Consider the following 7,291-nt stretch of genomic DNA (forward strand, 5'->3'; position numbering starts at 1 on the left):
AGATGAAAAAAGATAGATATATAGATAGATAGATAGATAGATAGATAGATAGATAGATAGATAGATAGATAGACAGACAGACAGACAGACAGATAGATGGACAGAGATGAAAAAAGATAGATAGATAGATAGATAGATGGACAGATAGATGAAAAAAGATAGATAGACAGACAGATAGATAGATAGATGGACAGATAGATGAAAAAAGATAGATAGATAGATAGACAGACAGACAGAGATAGATGGACAGATAGATGAAAATAGATAGATAGATAGATAGATAGATAGATAGATAGATAGATAGATAGATAGATAGATAGATAGATAGATAGATGAAAAAAGATAGATAGATAGATAGACAGACAGACAGACAGACAGACAGACCTTGTCATACTTATATGAAATGAAGCAGGATGACCTTTCATGGAATGTCAAATCTGCATCTCATATTGCTGTATCAGATCTCTGTGGGTTTAATTCTCCTGCAGCTTAGTAAAGCCCTTCATCCTTACTGTTTTATTTCAGGAGCTTGCAAAGTCACTCTGATCCTAATCAGTAGTCTTAGCTGCTCCACCGGCTTTTTTAACAAGGATTTTTTGCCTCTGTTTGCCCTGGGGATTAGCAACTGGGGTTCGGCAGCTTCAACAGGCTTACACATGAGATCCAAATCTGATACATTTTTGTATTTCAGTGTCCTCTGTTATGTGTCATCGTGTAAATTGGCAGTCTGTCCTTGGAGAAGTGTGTACTCCATGCAGGATTTCTGCCATTTCACTTTGATCAAAGCATCTTGTTGCCTTCTGGGATTGTTTTTAGGACTTCCTTGTAGTGGCTTGCTATAAGGAGGCAACCAATAATCATAAGCCCGGGACTGTTAATGGACTAGCTATATTTACATCCTGCTTTAGAGGCAAGCCTGTATCTAATTGCCATTGTTTGGCTCTGATATTTGAAGTCAGGAAATGCAGGAAGGAAAATAACATAATTTAGCCAAAGTCATGTGCTGTATCAGGAACATGGGATATATTACAAACAAGCACTTAATTTTTCTTTTCCATGTTGGGAATTGCAGTATCATCCACAACAACTTATAATATTCAGTGGAACATCCTACTGTTGTGGAAATTTGTTCTGGCTCCTTCTTCTTCTGTGCAAGAATGTCTGTTTGAACACAACAGCTGGAGTGACGTCTCACCCACATCGGCGTCTGCTCATGTCTTCCACTCGTACACTGTCGTTGTCAGCGTAACATGTGCTTGGCAAACACTTGCAGATGTTTCAACAACTGAGATTTGACAGACGTGTTCATCAAATTCTCTGTTATTCACTGTGGCAGTTTGGCAGGAACGGGAAACATCAAAAAAGTGTTAGAATTTGCTCTGCATGGTAATCAGCTGAATGTGGCAAGGTTTGTAAAACTAAAAATTTTTTTTTAAAAAAGCCCTTAAGATTTAGGCTTCTACTTTTAATAGCGTTTTGAACAGAGATATCTGATTAGTGGTGGGAAAGGCGTCTGTATAGTAAAAAATAGAATAGGAAAATTAAAGCATGCACGGTTTTAATGAAGTTCCACAATTTAGGTTTTGCCCTTGATTTTTTTTTTTTTTAGTCCATTTTCCATAATATTGTGCGCTTTCTACTTGTTGGAGCATAAGCTAATTATCCATTCTGCCCTAATAGCAGATGCAGTCTGTAGCTCTGGCTCATACATTTATTCATAGCTTCTCAAAAGATTCTCAAGTTCTCTGCATTTTCAGAAAATGTGTTTTCAGGAAGTTATTGTATTTTTTTTTTTTATTTTTCCTTAATCAAGGTCCGTAGAACTGAGTTCAGCTTGCCTTTTATTCCTTTTATCCTTTTGGTATGCTGTGACATGGGGGGTCAGCTAAGTCATCTCAGTAGGACTATATGACCTTTAACCCTGACTAACCATCTCAACTAGTGACAAAGGACCACAGGATTTCACCCTTAATCTGCAAGAGTGACCCCACTGAGGGCAAAAGAGAATTGCTGGTCTTTTCATCTCACTTCTGCTCACTCTCTGCCATTTGCATTTTCCTGTAAATGTAGTTTGGAGCAGCTATGAAGTCAAAATGAGTTTTTCCCTCACACTGTTAGGACTCTTCAGTCATGTTGAAAATTTGAAAATTGCACTAATAAAAATGATGTTGTATAAATATTAGTGCTTCAAATTGCAGACGCATTTAGTGATGTTGACAAGAAATATGAAGGTGGGAGGAAGAAATAAATCTAAAAATTAGTGTTTGCAAGGTTCAAAAACCTTTGTATGTTTAGAGTCTGTTTATTTACATTCTCAAATAATTATTTACAAACATTTATGCTGCTATAGATTTGCGGAATCACTTGCATATTTTTCTTAACCGTCGTAAATGCTCTCTGTAAGCATATTTCAGTCTTGTTTAATATGCTTTGGATTCCAGATGGGTTGGCGGGTGAGTGCAAGTCTTTGCAAGCAGGCTGGCAGACACCCAGGCCAGCGCGGAGGAAAGGCCGTCTGTGCACTGCAAACAAACACCCAGGTGAGAGCTGCCATCACTGAAGGAGCCTTTATGAGAAGCCAGCATCAGAAAGCTGCTTCTTGGGAGAGGTGTTGGAGAGCTGTCAGAGCTGTGATGATGATGGAGTACCTGGCGCATAAGATAGTGGTCACATGCAGGCACAAAATACAAGTAGTTAATCCAATAAAGAAGCCATTTTATGTCTGTTAGAATGAAATGCACTGTTTTCTTTGCAATGTTGCTTAGTGAGGGGAAAAAACAAAGCAGACCTAAAATTTGGTGGGTACACATTTTCTTTATTCAGCAGAAGCCCAGTTCAATGTTAGGAGCTTATATTTGTCCCATGTGATGAGAAGTGGTAGATGTGTTTGGCACCAGGCTAAGTGTGAGTCAGACATGGACATAAATTCCAGTTTATTTTGAAAAGTGTAGATGGTGTTTAAGGTGTGAGGTCTCTCTTTTTTTTTCTCTACAAGTAATGATGAATTTCTCTTCACACCTGAGCTGCTTTTTAATTTTTTTCCTCCTAAATCTCAGCATATAAAATACTTTTAGTGTTTGCGTGACTATGAAAAGAACTTAAATAATTAAAAATTAAATATGAACCTGACAGATCATAACTGAACACTTTCATACGGATAATATGATATTAATGAAAGAGCAAGACGCACTTATTATTCATATTCTTATATATATAATTATTCAGGTAACATTATCTATTTATACTGTTGAATGCAAGGAGAAGACAGATTTCTAATATCTTGTCTGTGCTTTATATTTGATAATAACCAGACAGATCACACACACACAATAAATATCCTGGGGGCTAATTGAATTTCAACCAGACTATTGCCCTCTTTCACACAGCTATGTTGTGTCACAATTAAACTGGTGATGACAATAGCAACTCATCATCTAGTAACAGCTCCCTAACCTAAAATCCTGAGCCACAGATTTTAATGTGCATGATGATTAATGTAATATCATACTCTCATGGAATATTGCAGTGCCATTTTCTTCACATAGCTGCTTAAGATAGAATGGATAGAAAATATGGGCCAAAAATATTGAAGTAAACAGGTACTTAGTTAATCCTGAGTGATTAGATATCCTCTTCCATATGCTCCACTAATTGTGTGGTGTATGTGCACTTAGGAGCAGGAGGCTGGGCACTGTGTTGCCAGTTTGGAAGGTTTTCCACTTATTTTCATTGTACATTTTTATCATGAAGTTCTTGGGTATTAATTTTTTCCTCCCAAAAACTAGTGAACTTCTGTAATTGTTAATAATATTTGTCATCTTGGTTATAATTGTTAAAAAGTCAGCTGATTAAAATGTTCAATTTATTGTGCAAATAAACAGGTTAGCAAAGATAACAAAAATACAGTTTATTTACATTTTATTCTTTACATTTGTGTGGTTTGTTGCATCTAAAATAATATTTATTAAATATTCTTTAAATAAATTTGTCCAGTATGGATAGTTTTGCTCAGCCAATTGTGTATTGACAACAAACCATGTGTTGCTCTGTTGGTCACAATTACAGCTCTTCACATATTTCTGAAATGTGATAGTTAAAATCCCAATATAATCATATTAATATTTTAAATCGACCCATTTAAAGTTATATTTAGATACTATCCTACTATCATTATATTAAAGCAGAAATATGTCTCAGTTGTAGGTTTGAAGTAAATGGCATTGGTCATAAGACTAATAAAAGTCAATATTTTCATACGAAATCAACAGGCAGCCACTAAAAATATCTCAACTCTGTTAGTGTTTTCACACTCAGACATTTTTAGCATTCCAAAACATCTTCGATCAATGATGGTTTTTGTGCATTTCTGAACACATCAAATGAATTCAGATCACTCTAAAATGGCCCACAAGCAAACCACACTTAGAATACCTTGTCAGATTGGCTTGTTTGGTTTGTTTGTGGTTAATTTTGTGGTCTGCATGTCTTGCTGTCCACATTTTCTAGTCAACTCACAGATAAAAATAAAGTGGAAAAATTCTCTAACGATGGCCACTGAGGTTGTGAGGTCCTATGTCACAGTAAGCCTTAGTAGAAGCATTAATGTTAATAGAGGAAATGTGACACCAATAATTATGCTATATTGAGGTTCGGTATAGAGAATAATAATAAATATAGCTGCAAGCAGCGATGGCGGGCCCTCGCACGTTTTTTTATCACTATACGGTGCCTCCCAGAAAACAATGCACGGTGGGCAAGTGCATCAAGTGGGTAAATATCAGTGGACTATTTTATGTTGTTACTGACCCATTTGGGGACTGTAGGTAAATAAAACCCCACATTTTAGACAAACGGGGGCGCTAGTGAGCCACTTAAGAGACACACCTTTGTCTGACCTTTTTGTCCACACTTAACAGCCGACAAATGTGATGTATGTGTCAATTTTTAAGTTGATCTAAGCAGCCAAAAGCCTTAAATATGCCTGAAATAAAAGTAAACTTTGACACGATGCCATGGCAACAGTGTTTGAGATATCAAAAATCCGTTCGCAATTTCGCATCTCCAATATCTCTGCGTCATGGTGGCCAAGTCTGGTCTCAATTGCATGAATCCTCTAGGAGGAGTATTTAAAAGTTTACTGCATGCAGCTGTCAAAAAATCCACCTTTGTGACTGACACACTTCCTGGGGCCTGTTGGTGGCGCTATACCCGGGACTCACAATAAGCACATCGATGCGATCGGAATCCTTGGCTGAACATACACACCGCGTGTCATCACAATAAGACATTTTTTGCTATAGATATTAGACACTTTCTGTTTCTCTGAATCCGCCATAACTTTGTCGCCTCGCCATGGCAGCACCGTTCGAGATATCAAAAATCCCTTCGCAATTTATCAAGTGCAATGTCTCGGCATCATGTTCACAACGTTTGATGTCAATCGCATGAATTCCCTAGGAGGAGTATTTAAAAGTTCACTGCATGCACTTATAAAACAATCCAAAATGGCCGACTTCCTGTTGGGTGGAGCTCATAGTTTAGAGCGCGAAAGTTGTTCGGGTCGATGAGATCTATATGCGTACCAACTCTCGTACATGTGCGTACATAATTGCCCGATCTGTGCACCAATGTTTGTTTTTGCATTACAGGGGGCGCTACAGAGCCCCCCTGCCACGCCCGTATTCCAACCTTTGTCCAATCCTAGTGTCGCACGACTCTGACGTGTGTGCCAAATTTCAAGAGTTTTCGAGCATGTTAAGGGACCCCAATTGGCCAATGTGTGGAGGGAGAAAAAAAAATACTCCCGAGCAAAAACAATAGGGCTTCGCACCATTCGGTGCTCGAGCCCTAAAAATAAAAATATACTACTACTACTACTAATAATAATAATAATAATTCATTCATCTTCTACCGCTTATCCGAACTACCTCGGGTCACGGGGAGCCTGTGCCTATCTCAGGCGTCATCGGGCATCAAGGCAGGATACACCCTGGACGGAGTGCCAACCCATCGCAGGGCACACACACACACACACACTCTCATTCACTCACGCGGGACAATTTTCCAGAGATGCCAATCAACCTACCATGCATGTCTTTGGACCGGGGGAGGAAACCGGAGTACCCGGAGGAAACCCCCAAGGCACGGGGAGAACATGCAAAATCCACACACACAAGGCGGAGGCGGGAATCGAACCCCGACCCAGGAGGTGTGAGGCGAACGTGCTAACCACTAAGCCACCGTGCCTTATTATTATTATTATTATTATTATTATTATTATTATTATTATTATTATTAATAATAATAATAATAATAATAACTAAATAAAATAAAAATTACAATAAAATAATAATTATAATAAAATAAAATAATAATTATAATAAAATATAATAATAATAATAATAATTATTATTATTATTATTGTTGTTGTTGTTATTATTATTATTATTATTATTATTATTATTATTATTATTATTATTATTATAATCCTCTGCATGGTACTATTGTAGTAGTGTATGTATGCATTTCAGATGTTCTAACTTTTTATAAATTGAAGGACTCTAGCATGAAGCACTAATTGGTTTTCTTTCTCCTCAATGTTTTCTCTTTCCACAAGCCTCTGATGTTTCAATAGCTAAGGTTTTGAATCATTCTGAATGATAATTCCTTAAGTCATGTTCACTCACCTTGTCTCTGAGAGAGGTTAAACAGCAGCTAGTCTGAGAGCTGCACTGATCACCTGCCTCTATTGTTAGGTAGAATTAATGGGGAAGTATGGGTCGTTTCAAAGTAACTACATCTGAACATAGTGTCGGTCACCGTTGGGATTAAATGATTTTTTTTTCTTCTTCTTATTTTGTGAATTACGTGTGATTAACTAAGAAATTAGAATCAATCTGGCAACCCTGGTGCTGCGGCGCTCGCCTGTGATACCACTTGCTCCGCGCGCGCGTTAGATTTAAATAGGCTGTAGATCCAAGGACGCATCCTCTGCTGCTGCTTCTGCGGGTTATAGCCACTCAAACCTGGAGATTTTATTTCTCCACAAGGACTAAACTACATTTCTGGAATGTGTATACGATGCACAGAACGTTTGTTGTCCCGTATGTGGACCCGGGGTTTAATTTAAGCTGTTTTCTTGGTCATTACGCTTGATGGAAGTGCGGATGCTTAGTTATAAGTTGCTTACACTGGAAAAAGATATTTTCATTCATTAGAAACTTTGGGAGCTTGTTTGTCTTTATTTATTTATTTATTTATTTATTTATTACTCGGAGAAGAAGTTGTAAGG

Source organism: Tachysurus vachellii, chromosome 5 (genome assembly GCF_030014155.1).
Source record: "Tachysurus vachellii isolate PV-2020 chromosome 5, HZAU_Pvac_v1, whole genome shotgun sequence".
NCBI classification, from domain to species: Eukaryota; Metazoa; Chordata; class Actinopteri; order Siluriformes; family Bagridae; genus Tachysurus; species Tachysurus vachellii.